The sequence below is a fragment of the Arachis ipaensis genome, chromosome B09 (genome assembly GCF_000816755.2).
Source record: "Arachis ipaensis cultivar K30076 chromosome B09, Araip1.1, whole genome shotgun sequence".
Lineage (NCBI taxonomy): Eukaryota > Viridiplantae > Streptophyta > Magnoliopsida > Fabales > Fabaceae > Arachis > Arachis ipaensis.
This window is the reverse complement of record NC_029793.2, coordinates 38,050,689-38,064,586: the sequence shown is the minus strand read 5'-3', so window position 1 is coordinate 38,064,586 and position 13,898 is coordinate 38,050,689.

Genomic DNA, 13,898 nt, shown 5'->3' with positions numbered 1-13,898 from the left:
ACATTTTTAATACATTAAATATATAAAAAAATATTTAAAAAATTATTATTGTACACTTAAATATGTTTTTAGAACAAGTTAGTTAAATTTTTATTTTATTACTCTTCAACAAAAGATTATACACCACACAGATGTGTTTGGAGGCATGTTTGGGAGGCACGGTGCCTTGAAATTTTTGGATTTCTAATTGATACTAGTTAAGTAACCCTTTTGGACATGTAAGTGTCCGATTTACAGTGATCATTCTTCATTTACTATCATGTCCATTGGTAAAGCCATAAGATTTCCGCACATCATTTGAAATTTTGAATGGTAGCTCTTGTAGTTTTCTATGTTTTGTTGATGGTTTTTCAGTTGTATAACCATGTAGAATCTCTCCAACTTATGTATCTTAGTGCATAAGTCACTGACACACCGGAAAATTTGATAGTGCTTATTTAAGCGCCGTTAAATCGATAAAAAAAAAAAGGAATCTATTCTATTCTAATTAAAAGGGGCTAATATGAAAGGAGGCTCTGCTAGGGTTTTCTTCCAGAAAGAAGATATGAAAGAACGAAGTACTAAAAAAGTCAAGAAGTACTAAAAAAGTCAAGATGCATGAAGAAGTTGACTTGAATCAATCTAGTGACTGCATGGATATCGCCTGGCATGGTTCCTGAAGAGGAAAGCATGAATATGGATGACATTGATGAAGAGTCTCCAGATCCGGAAGATCGCTGGTATAAGGACGATCTTGAAGACAGGCCTTTTGATCTGTGCCCTACCATTCCGGTATCGAAGGAAGAGTTTGAGGACTGGTGTAAACTGTGGCGGAATGCTCTTATCATAAAATTCTTAGGCAAGCGTGTGGGATTGGCATTCCTAGAGCAACGTCTCCAAAGAGATTGGGTAAAGAAAGGTATGATACATGTTATCGATATGGATTGTGACTATTTTCTTATTCATTTTTCAGATGAGGAAGACTACTCACACGCGCTTTTGGAGGGACCTTGGATGATTGCCGGACACTATCTCATTGTGCAACGCTGGAGACCTTTCTTCCTGAAGTCAGAGCACCATGTTAGGAAAATTGCGGTTTGGGTTCGTATTCCAAATCTGCCAATTGAACTCTACAACTACCGTTTTTTATGGCGAATAGGATCGGCTATTGGCCATATGCTTAAAATTGATCGGAATACTTCCATCCACTCAAGAGGAAGATTTGCTCGGATATGTGTGGAAATTGATCTTGCTAAGAAACTTGTTCCACGTATCTCGGTGCTTGGTAGTGAATTGAATATTGAATAAGAAGGACTTTACCAAATTTGCTTTTCGTGCGGTCGATATGGGCATAGAATGAACCAGTGTAGTGAAACAGTAGTGGAATCCGTTGAGCACCGGGGATCGGAGTGCAACGGGGATCAACAAGAAACTAATAAGGAAAGTGGAGATACTAGTGACCAAATAAGCAAGTCCGCAGAATCCGAAAGGCAACATGAAGCTTAGGCAAATCAAAACTCTCCAAATTTTGGCCCATGGATGTTGGTGCGGAGGCAAATCAGGAAGAAAAAAACACCAATCACGTACGGAAAGGGAGGAACGGTCCATTCAAATGTTAAAAGTGGAATATCTGGCAGTGATGATATTGTTGTGGATCATGTGAATCATGAGGAGGGGAGTGGCTCTCGCTATAATATCCTCTATGAAGAGGAACCAGGTGGCACAAACATGCATGACATGCAAGAAGAGATGGATGGGCAAGCTCCTTTATCACAAGATGGGCTCCATGTAGCTAAGGCCCAAAATTCTCTTGAAAAATTCCAATCCATATATAAGAAAGTTCTCAAATAGGGAGCTAGTGAAAATTCACAAGGAATTAGAAAACAAAATCATGTGGCAACTGGGCCTAGGCCCACTGAAAAAGAAAACAAATTGAAGTCCAAATCCATGGATCAAGACTCACCTAAATCAAAAGAACCAAAGAAGGAACCGTTGTTGAATCTCCTCAAGCGAAGCTTCCCGAAATGGTGACTCGTGTAGAGAAGAAACAAGAGATGGCAGCCATGGAGATGGTGATGCTAGAACACATGAGGTATCTTTAGGGTGAATAGAGAGAGGCTTTTGAGATATCTAGAAGGAACTCACCATTGCTTGAAGCACATGTGGTAAAAAATAGTTTTCTTACTCAAACCCAAAATTCCACTCTTTTATTGAAGCCACCTGACCCAGGGACCGGGGTGGCGTCATCTTCAAACATGGCAGTGAGTGCTAGTGCTGATAAGGAATCTATTTTGACTAAAGAAGGGAATTCTTCTTTGGGTAATGTTATTCGGGTGCAGGGGATATCTCCCCAGCTGTGAGTTTGGTCCTCTGAGACCCCTCTTTTAATTTTGTTTTTTAATGTATATTATCTCTTGGAATTGTGGGAAAGCGGGGAGTAAGTCGTTCCACTCTCTTATTCAAGATATGTGTAAAGAATACTCTGCTAGTTTCATTATTTTGCTCAAAACTCATGTGAGCGGTGTTAAAGGGAAGAACATCAGGGATAAGATTGGATTGAATGGGTCCTTCATTGTGGAAGCTACTGGTCATTCTGGGGGCATATGGTGTCTTTGGGATGATAGTATTTGGAATGTTTGTGTTTTGGAACATAATAATCAATTAGTTCATCTTAAAGTCTCTTGCAACAACTCTGATTTTTGGTTGCTTTCTGCTTGTTATGGGAGTTCGCAACGGGTTAATAGGAGAGCGCTGTGGAGCAAAATTCGATCCTTAGCCGATAACATTAATTTCTCTTGGTGCCTCTTGGGGACTTCAATGCCTTACTCCATGATCACGAAAGGCAAGGAGGATCTAATAAAGTGAATTCGGGTGCTTGCAGTGATTTTCAAGAATGTATGTCTGATTGTGGCCTTATTGACTTAGGCTTAATTTGGTTGGCCTTTCACTTGGAAATGAGGCAATCTTGTGGAAAGATTGGATAGAGGTATGAGTAATCTCAATTGGCAACTTACCTTTCCTGAGGTGCATGTCAAACACCTTCATCTTCTCAAGTTGGATCACTCCCCTTTATGTCTCAACCTTGCTGTGAGTCCGGATTTGAATAGAGGGAGAAGGCCATTCAGGTTTCTTGCAGCTTGGTTTTCGCATCCTGATTTCAATAATCTGATTCATCAATCTTGGCGTATGGAGAGTTCTTAGTCAGAAGGCCTGGCAAATTTCAAGAACTCCCTGAAGAACTAGAACTATAATGTTTTTAGTGACATTTGGAAACGTAAAAGCAGAATTCTTCGGAGACTTCAGGGAATCACAAATAGCTTAAGGCAGGGCAGCAACTCTTTCCTTGAGGATCTTCAAGTGCAGCTTTGGAAGGAATACGAGGAAGTGTTGACACAAGAAGAAATTCTTTGGTACCAAAAATCAAGATGCAAATGGGTCGAGTTTGGTGATAGGAATACCAGGTACTTTCATGGTTCAACTATGGTGAGGAGACGAAAAAACAAAATCCACTCTTTGCAGGACTCTGGAGGTAATCTAGTTACTGATAAAAATGTACTCGAAAGTATGGCTCTCCCTTTCTACTTAGACCTCTATACAGACTCTCTACCGGTTATTCCCTTTGTTCTTAATAATGATTTTTCCTGTTTAAGTATGGCTGACCGCAACATAATAGGGGGAAGTATCTCTGTTCAGGAGATAAAAGAGGCCGCTTTTGCTATGGGGAGTTTCAAAGCTCCTGGAAGAGATGGATTACAAGCAATTTTCTATCAGAATCAGTGGGATAGCATTGGGACTGATCTTTGCAACCTTATTCAATGCATCTATACAGAACCTCAAAGAATTCATGAGATTAACGAGACTCTTATCACCCTTATTCCTAAAGTGGAACCTATCACAAGCCTCAAGCAGATGAGACCGATAAGTTTGTGTAACGTCCCATATAAAGTTGTTACTAAAGTCTTAGCGAATCGTATTAGAAATCTTATGGAAAAGCTGGTGAAGCCTACGCAATGCAGTTTTGTTCCTGGTAGGCATAGCTCGGATAATATTATTATTGCTCAGGAAGTCATACATTCCATGAGAACTAAGAAAAGACCGAAAGATTGGATGGCAATTAAAATTGATTTAGAAAAGGCATATGATAGAGTGAAGTGGAGTTTTGTGCAAGAGACTCTTGAAGATATTGGGTTCCCTGATCAGGTTACCAACCTTATCATGGCATGCATTTCTACGGCTAGGATGCGAGTCCTGTGGAACGGGGAGGAGTTGGATGAATTTAAGCCGTCCAGAGGCATCCGTCAAGGAGACCCAATCTCACCGTACATTTTCGTTCTGTGCATTGAGCGTCTCTCACAGCTTATCAGTGCTGCAGTTGACCATGGCTTCTGGAAACCTATCAAACTGAATAGAAATGGTCCTAGTCTTTTTCATTTGTGCGTTGCGGACGATCTTATTCTTTTTGCCGAAGCCAATCTCCAACAAGTTGACATCATCAAGAGATGTCTCAAGGCGTTCTGTGACAATTCTGGGCAAAAAGTTAATAATGAGAAGACTCAGGTCTATTTTTCTAAAAATGTGGGTAACCAAGTCAGAACTGATATCAGTGAAACCCTCCAGTTTGCAAGGACGGATAACCTTGGGAAGTACCTAGGAGTTCCTCTTTTGCATTCCAAAGTATCTAAGCACACTTATGACAATATTATCAACAAGCTTAACTCCAGACTCAACTCTTGGAAAGCCTCTTCCTTGTCGCTAGCTGGGAGAACAACTCTGGTGAAATCTGTCCTTTCTTCTATTCCTCTTTATACTATGCAAACTGCACTATTACCTGTGTCTACTTGTAATGCCATTGACCGTAAATGCATGAGTTTTCTTTGGGGTGATACAGAACAATCAAAGAAAATCCATCTCATAGACTGGCACAAAGTCTGCCTTCCAAAAAAAGCGGGTGGACTTGGCATTAGGCATGCAAGTTTGATGAACCATGCATTTCTGATGAAAGCTGGATGGGGCCTGGTGGAGAAGAGAAACTCCTTATGGGCTAGAGTGCTTCGTTCTAAGTATAAAGCCGGGAGCGATATTATTCCTATCGTGGATAGAAAACCAAAGAGCTCTAACATTTGGAAGGGAGTTTGTAAGGCATGGCCCGATATCTTGCAAAACCGTATTTGGAGGATAGGGGATGGTACTGAGATTAGTTTTTGGAAGCATAATTGGGTCCCTAACTTGGGCAAGCTGGAACAATATGTTACACAGGTAAATAACTCTCCTTTAGATACATCTAGCTCTCTTATGGATTTTCTTGATGTTTCAGGAAACTGGGATGTGAACAAGCTAAATGGTTGGCTTCCATAGGATGTTGTAAAGAAGATCGTGGCCATCTCCCCGCCTTCCCCTTGGAAAATGCCGGACCAAGTGGCATGGAACCTGTCATCGGATGGTTCTTTCAACCTCAAACTGTCATACCAAGCCCTTTGTACTAATCAGCCTCCTCTCAATGACATATTTGATCTTGTTTGGCGTTGGAGAGGATCCGAACGTATCAGGTATTTCCTGTGGTTAGTTGCTAATAATGCAATCCTAACTAATGCAGAGAGACAACGTCGTCACTTATCAAACTTCCCCCTTTGTCCAAGATGTAGCAATCACAGTGAAACTACACTTCATGTACTAAGAGATTGTGCTTTTGCGTCTAGCATCTGGGATGCCCTTTTACCCCCAATGTGGAAACAAGGTTTCTTTAATTCAAACCTGCATGATTGGTGCAGTTTTTCTAACCACAAACGTACCGGCAAGTGCACCGGGTCGTACCAAGTAATACCTTACGTGAGTAAGGGTCGATCCCACGAGAATTGATGGATTAAACAACAATAGCGTTTGATAGGATTAGTTAGACAAATAGAAAATAGTGTTGGAAGTTCAAAAGGCATTAAAAAGTAAATTCAAGAATTTCAGAAAACAAGCAGCAAATGAGTTGTGAAATATATATGGGAAAACAGTTAAGGCTTTAGAGTTATCTATTTTCTGGATTGACTTTTCTTATTAACTATTCTAATCATGCAAGATTTAATTTATGACAAATTATCTGTGATTAGACCCTAATTCCTTAGACCTTCCTAGTCTCCTCTAAAATTCATGAGCTGCCGATTCCTTGGTTAATTAATTCTAATTAGAGGGTGATGATTAAATTCCAGTTTATATGCCACAAGAATCCTAATTGTCCAAAAATAAAGGGATTATATGTCACGTATCCCGTTAAATACAAACAATTAGAAATTCAGGATAATATGTTTTCAAGCTATTGTTCAAGTAAAGAGCTTTTCCAAGTTATACAAGAACTCAAATAGAACATGGGTCATACTTCCGTTCCACCCAAATTCATAAAATAAAGAACGAAAACAATTATTGAAATATAAATCAAAACATGAATTAAAATAGAAAAATAATATTATCAATCCATACAATAGACAGAGCTTCTAACCTTAACAATGGAGGATTAGTTGCTCATGGAATATCGAATGTGAATTTGTATGGAATAATGTTGTGGAATATGTTGTGCTGGAACCACCCTGTTGGGATCCCTTTTATAACTAATCCTAATAATTTAAAAATCAAATATCTAAAATTAAAATTAAAATAATATCTTTTCCTAAAATAAGATTTGAATTTAAATTCGAATTAATTAACAAGTCTTCAGCTGATGGGTGGGGACCACTTGATTTGTCCATTCTGCAGCTTCTAATCTCTGTTTTCTGGGCTGAAAACTGAGTTAAAATAGTCCAGAAATTTTCCCCAGCGTTTTCTGTCAATTCTGCAGATCGTTCATGTGACGCGTCCGCGTCGTCCACGCGTTCGCGTCATTTGTGCAGATTCCAGTCCACTCGTTCGCGTCAGGCACGCGATCGCGTCATTGCGATTTCCTCCATTCCGCGCGGTCGCGTGAGCCATGCGTTTGCGTCGGTATTCGCTGGTCATCTCCTTGGTTTCTTCTCTTTCTCTGTAGAAACTTCATCAAATCCATCCGAATGCTACCTAAAATAACTAAAATTGCACAAAACTCAAAATAGCATTCATAGTGGCTAAAATATAATTAATTCTTAATTAAACCCAACAAATTAGATGCAAATTCACTAGGAAAAGATAGACAAGATGCTCACGCATCACAACACCAAACTTAAACTGTTGCTTGTCCTCAAGCAACCAAAACTAATATAAGCTTAGGATGTGAATTTGCATGAGAACGAGAGTTCGATTAAGCTCATGTCTCTTATTATAGTGGGGTTTACAACTGCAATCCTGAAGAGTTTTGGCATCTCACTTTATCCTTTGAAGTTCAGAATGATTGGCATCCATAGGAACTCAGAATTCAGGTAGTGTTATTGACTCTCCTAGTTCAGTATGTTGATTCTTGAACACAACTACTTTATGAGTCTTGGCTGTGACCCTAAGCATTTTGTTTTCCAGTATTACCACCGGATACATTAATGTCACAGACACATAACTGGGTGAACCTTTTCAGATTGTGACTCAGCTTTGCTAGAGTCCCCAGTTAGAGGTGCCCAGAGTTCTTAAGCACACTTTTTTTGCTTTGGATCACACCTTTAACCGCTCAGTCTCAAGCTTTTCACTTGACACCTTCACGCCACAAGCACATGGTTAGGGATAGCTTGATTTAACCGCTTAGGCCAGGATTTTATTCCTTTGGGCCCTCATATCCATTAATGCTCAAAGCCTTAGATCCTTTTTACCCTTTGCCTTTTAGTTTAAAGGGTTATTGGCTTTTTTTGCTTGCTTTTTTTTCTTTTTCTTTATTTTATTTTATTTTATATATTTTTTTTTAGCAAGCTTCGTAGTTTTCACTGCTTTTTCTTGCTTCAAGAATCAATTATATGATTTTTTTTAGATTATCAATAATATTTCTCTTTTTTCATTATTATTTCAAGAGCCAATCAATTTTAACATTCATAAACTTCACTATAAAAAATATGCACTGTTCATGTCATGCATTCAGAATCACAGAAAATACCACCACATTTAAGTAAATAAGACTATTTTTCAATATAGACCCACTTTCTCATGCAATATATCACTCTTGTATTCCTTTTTGATTTTAAGCTCAATGAGTAATACATGAGACATCTTTTCAGAATTAAAGCAATAGGGAGAACTAAACTAGTCCTAGGATTCTAACTAATAAAGGATCATGCAACAAACAAAGCAAAATAGCAGAAAGCCGGAACATAACATAAACAAAAGAGGGGAGGAATAAAAAATGAAAGGAACTCAACCACCTTAGTTATCCTAGCGGTCGTTTTATTCTTCAGGTTGTGCTCCTCAGTTAAAATGATTCGCCTGCCTTTTGGTGCTATAAGAATAAACAGAAAACCTTTACGCGAAGCGTCAACACCAAACTTAAAGGTTTGCTTGTCCTCAAGCAAATAAGAACTGAAAATAGAAGAGACAATTATTAAGATGAAAGATAAAAGAAGGGGATAAAAGAATAAGCGAGAATAGGGATTGGGAGAGAGAGAGAAAAAGAAAACTGGGCGGCGCAAATGACACGTTCGTGTACGGCACGCGATTGCGTCATTGCGATTTCCTTCATAATGATGCGTTAGCGTCAGGCACGCGTCCGCGTGCCCTGGATTTTGTGCGATTCGCGCGAAGCCAGCCGCGCGCCCGCGTGACTTTCTGTTCGCATGGCTTGGGAGCCAAATTCTCATACGACGCGTTCGCGTCAGTCACGCGTCCGCGTGACCAAATTTGTGCTTTTAGCACACATCTTGCCCCAAGCCAGTACAACTCTCTGCCCAAACGCCCTTTTACGTCGATTTTTTGGGTCACGCGTCCGCGTGGGTGACGCGCCCGCGTGAATGGTGAAAATCACAAACGACACGAACGCGTGGGGTACGCGTTCGCGTGGGATCATCTTTGCTAAAGGCATGAGTTCAGCGCCACTCCCGCGCAACTCTCTATCAATTTTCATTTTTCACGCACACATGATTGACGCGTCCGCGTCATGTGCCTCCCCCGCCTCCCCCGCGTCATGTGCCTCCCCTTTTTTGTTTTTTTTTGAAATATAGCTTGAGGTGTTCGGTTCCTGGAAGAACATGGCTGCATGATTAGAAAATTAGTAAGAACTCAATAAAAATAAAATAACTAAGAAAACTACTACGACGAAAAATAGCTAAGGATACAAATTTATTGGGTTGCCTCCCGACAAGCGCTTCTTTAACGTCACTAGCTTGACAATCAGCTCTGCTAGTTCAGCAGATGAGTGGACCTCTGGCGATCAATCTCGCCTCCAAGATAGTGCTTCAACCTCTGGCCATTCACTGTGAATTTTCTGTCAGAATTCTCTTCCTGTATTTCTACATGACCATATGGTGAAGCTCTGATAACCACAAACGGTCCTGACCACCGGGATTTCAACTTCCCGGGAAAGAATTTGAGCCTTGAATTATATAGAAGCACTCTCTGTCCTGGCTCAAAGACTCTGATGGCTATCTTCTTGTCATGCAATAGCTTAGTTCTCTCCTTATAGAGCTTGGCATTCTCATAGACTGAGTATCTGAATTCATCAAGCTCATTCAACTGAAGCATCCGCTTAATTCCTGCAGCTTCTGAATCAAGATTCAGATATCTGATTGCCCAGTAAGCTTTATGCTCCAGTTCGACTGGTAAGTGACAGGCTTTGCCATAGACTAACTGATAAGGGGACATGCCAATAGGAGTCTTGTACGCTGTCCGGTATGCCCAGAGAGCATCATCAAGCTTCCTAGACCAGTCCTTTCTTGAAATACTGACAGTCTTCTCTAAAATTCTCTTAAGTTCCCTGTTGGAAACTTCAACCTGTCCACTTGTCTGAGGGTGATAGGGGGTTGCCACTTTATGACGGACTCCATATCTATGCAGAAGAGAGTCCAGCTGTCTGTTACAGAAGTGACTTCCTCCATCACTAATGAGTGTCCTTGGGACACCAAACTGACTGAAGATATATCTCTGAAGAAAGCTCATTACCACCTTGGCATCATTGGTGGGCAAAGCCACAGCTTCCACCCACTTGGACACATAGTCGATTGCCACCAGAATATAGTTGTTTGAATGTGAGGGTGGAAAAGGTCCCATGAAATCAATACCCCACACATCAAACAACTCAACCTCAAGAAGTTCCTGCTGTGGCATTTCATGGTTGGCAGGGAGATTTGTAGCTTTTTCACATCTGCCACAGTGCTTCACAAATGCTCTTGAGTCCCTGAAGAGAGTCGGCCAGTAAAACCCGCTCTGAAGGACTTTTGTAGCTGTCCTCTCACCACCAAAGTGGCCTCCATAATCAGAACCATGACAGTGCCAAAGAATTTGCTGCTTTTCCTCATCCGGGACACATCTCCAGATTATTCCATCTGAGCACCTTTTAAAAGGGTATGGTTCTTCCCAAATGTAGTACTTTGCATCAGTCAATAGCTTCTTTACTTGTTGCCTGCTGTACTCCCTTGGAATAAAATTCATGACCTTATAATTTGCAATGTCTGCAAACCATAGAGCCTGCTGAATGAGGAACAATTGCTCATCTAGAAATGTCTCAATCACAGCTGTGGGTGGTTGTACTCCTGCTTCAGGCTCAATTCTAGAGAGATGGTCAGCCACTTGATTTTCTGACCCTTTCCTGTATTTTATTTCAATATCAAACTCCTGAAGGAGCAACACCCATCTGATTAATCTTGGTTTAGAATCCTGCTTGGTTAGAAGGTACTTCAAAGCAGCATGGTCAGTATAAACAATAACCTTAGAACCAAGTAAATAGGACCTAAACTTATCAACAGCATACACAACAGCTAATAATTCCTTTTCTGTAGTTGTGTAATTCTTTTGAGCATCATTTAACACACAACTGGTATAGTAAATAACATGTACAAGCTTACCATGCCTCTGTCCTAAAACAGCTCCTATAGCAAAATCACTAGCATCACACATTAATTCAAATGGTAAATTCCAGTCAGGGGGAGCTATAATGGGAGCAGAGGTAAGGTTTGCCTTCAGAGTTTCAAAAGCATGCAGACAATCATAATCAAAGACAAAAGAAACATCAACAACCAACAGGTTGCTCAATGGTTTAGCAATTTTAGAAAAATCCTTTATAAATCTTCTATAAAATCCTGCATGACCCAAGAAACTCCTAATTGCCTCAACATTTGTTGGTGGTGGTAATTTTTCAATTACCTCCACCTTTGCTCTGTCAACCTCAATTCCCTTACTTGAAATCCGGTGTCCAAGAACAATGCCTTCTGTAACAAAAAAAATGGCATTTTTCCCAATTTAAAACAAGGTTTGATTCTTGACACCGTTTCAAGACAAGAGATAAATGTTTAAGGCAGGATTCAAAAGAATTACCAAAAAATATCTCAATAAACTTTTCAACCATATCAGAAAAAATTGAAAGTATACACCTCTGAAAAGTTACTGGAGCATTGCAAAGTCCAAATGGCATTCTCCTGTAGGCAAATACTCCAAAGGGGCATGTGAATACTGTCTTCTCTTGATCTTGAGGGTCCACTGCAATTTGATTATATCCAGAATATCCATCTAGAAAACAATAAAAAGCATGACCAGCTAACCTCTCAAGCATCTGATCAATGAAAGGGAGGGGGAAATGATCCTTCCTTGTAGCAGTGTTGAGCCTCCTATAATCTATGCACATTCTCCATCCTGTGACTGTTCTTGTAGGAATAAGCTCATTCTTTTCATTCTTGATCACTGTCATCCCTCCTTTCTTGGAAACTACCTGCACAGGACTTACCCAAGGACTGTCAAAAATAGGGTAAATAATACCTGCTTCCCATAACTTCATTATCTCTTTTTGGACCACCTCTTTAATAGTTGGATTGAGTCTCCTTTGTGGTTGCACAACTGGTTTGGCATCATCTTCAAGGAGGATCTTGAGTCTCCTTTGTTGGACTAATCCCTTTCAAGTCACTAATGATCCATCCAAGAGCTGTTTTATGGCTCTTGAGCACTGAAATAAGCGCCTCCTCTTCTTCAGGCTTCAGAGAAGAGCTAATAATCACTGGATATGAATCATTTCCACCCAAGAACACATATTTCAGAGAAGGGGGTAAGGGTTTGAGCTCAAGCTTAGGGGCTTCCTCCTCCTTGATTGGCGTGTTCATCAGCTCCTTTTGGGGTGGTGAATCGTCAACTTCAACTAATTCACACTCAGAAATAGAATCTAGAACATCATCAAGTACCTTAGTTTCCAGTACTTCTTGAACAAGTGGTTCAATAACATCTATTTTCATACACCCCTCAGAATCATTGGGGTGCTTGAGGGCTTCAAAAACATTTAGAACCACCTGTTCTTCATTGACCCTCTGGGTTAATTCACCTTTTTGTACATCAATCAGAGCTCTACCTGTAGCTAAAAAGGGTCTACTAAGTATAATAGAGGGTTTTACCTCCTCTTCCATGTCTAATATAACAAAATCAACAGGAAAAATAAATGGTCCTACTTTAACAAGTAAATCCTCGACCACACCCACAGGTAATTTAATAGAAAGATCAACAAGTTGCAGAGAAATACGAGTGGGTTTTACCTCTTCAATTTGAAGCTTTTTCATCACTAAAAGTGGCATGAGGTTGATGCTAGCTCCAAGATCACATAAAGCTCTCTGAATGCTGACTTCTCCAATGGTGCAAGGAATGACAAAGCTTCCTGGGTCTGGCATCTTCTCAGGAAGGGTGTGTTGAATAATAGCACTGCATTCCTTGGTTAACACCACATTTTCTTGCTCCTTCCAATTCCTCTTGTGGGTCAACAACTCTTTCATAAATTTAGCGTAGAGAGGCATTTGCTCCAGAGCCTCTGCAAAAGGAATGTTGATCTGCAGCTTTTTGAAGACATCTAAAAATTTAGAGAATTGTTTTTCTTTGGACGCCTTCTGAATTCTCTGAGGATATGGCATTTTTGGCTTGTATCAGGGGCCTTTGGTAAGGTGGGATAAGTGTCAAGAGAGTTAGGGAACGGGTTGTCTGCCCACTTAGGAGGGGCGTGCTCCACTTCTTCCTTCTTCTCCTCTGGAGCTTCCTTTTCATCTAGATCTTCATTGACCTTGGTCTCAGAACCAGCCACCTTACCACTCCTCAATTGAATAGCCTTACAATCTTCTCTTGGGTTCACCACTGTATCACCAGGAAATGTATTTGAAGACCTTTCAGGTAATTGCTTGTTCATTTGACCCATTTGAACCTCCAAGTTTCTAATAGAGGCTCTGGTTTCTTGCATGAAACTCATCATCATCTCCCACTTAGAATCTTCTTGGGATTTATAATTTGCCTGCTGAGGTGGTTGTTGTTGCTGAGACTGAACTTGGCGGTTATTATAGTTGTTCTGTTGAAAACCGCCCTGAGAACTATTGTTGAAGTTCTGAGATCTCTGAGGTTGATCTCTCCACCCAAAATTTAGGTGATTCCTCCATCCCTGGTTGTATGTCTTAGAATATGGATCATTGTTGGGATTTCTAGGACCACTCCCTATGTAATTCACCTGTTCAGAAGAAGGTTGAGCATAATCATAATTATCATTTTGCACAAAATTACCTGCCATGTCATAGGAGATTTCTTGTGGTGAATTTTGTGTGTTGATAGCTGAGACTTGCATGCCACCCATCTGTTGAGTAAGTAGATTTATTTGCTGAGACATCAGCTTGTTCTGAGCAAGAAGAGCATTAACAGCTTCTACTTCCAACACGCCTCTCTTTTGAGGGGTCTCAGAGTTCACAGGATTTCTGTTAGATGAGTATAAATATTGGTTGCTTGCAACCAATTCAATCAGCTCAATAGTCTCCTCTGGTGTCTTCTTTTTGTGTAGTGAACTGCCTGCAGAAGTGTCTAGGCTCATCTTGGACATCTCACCCAAGCCTTCA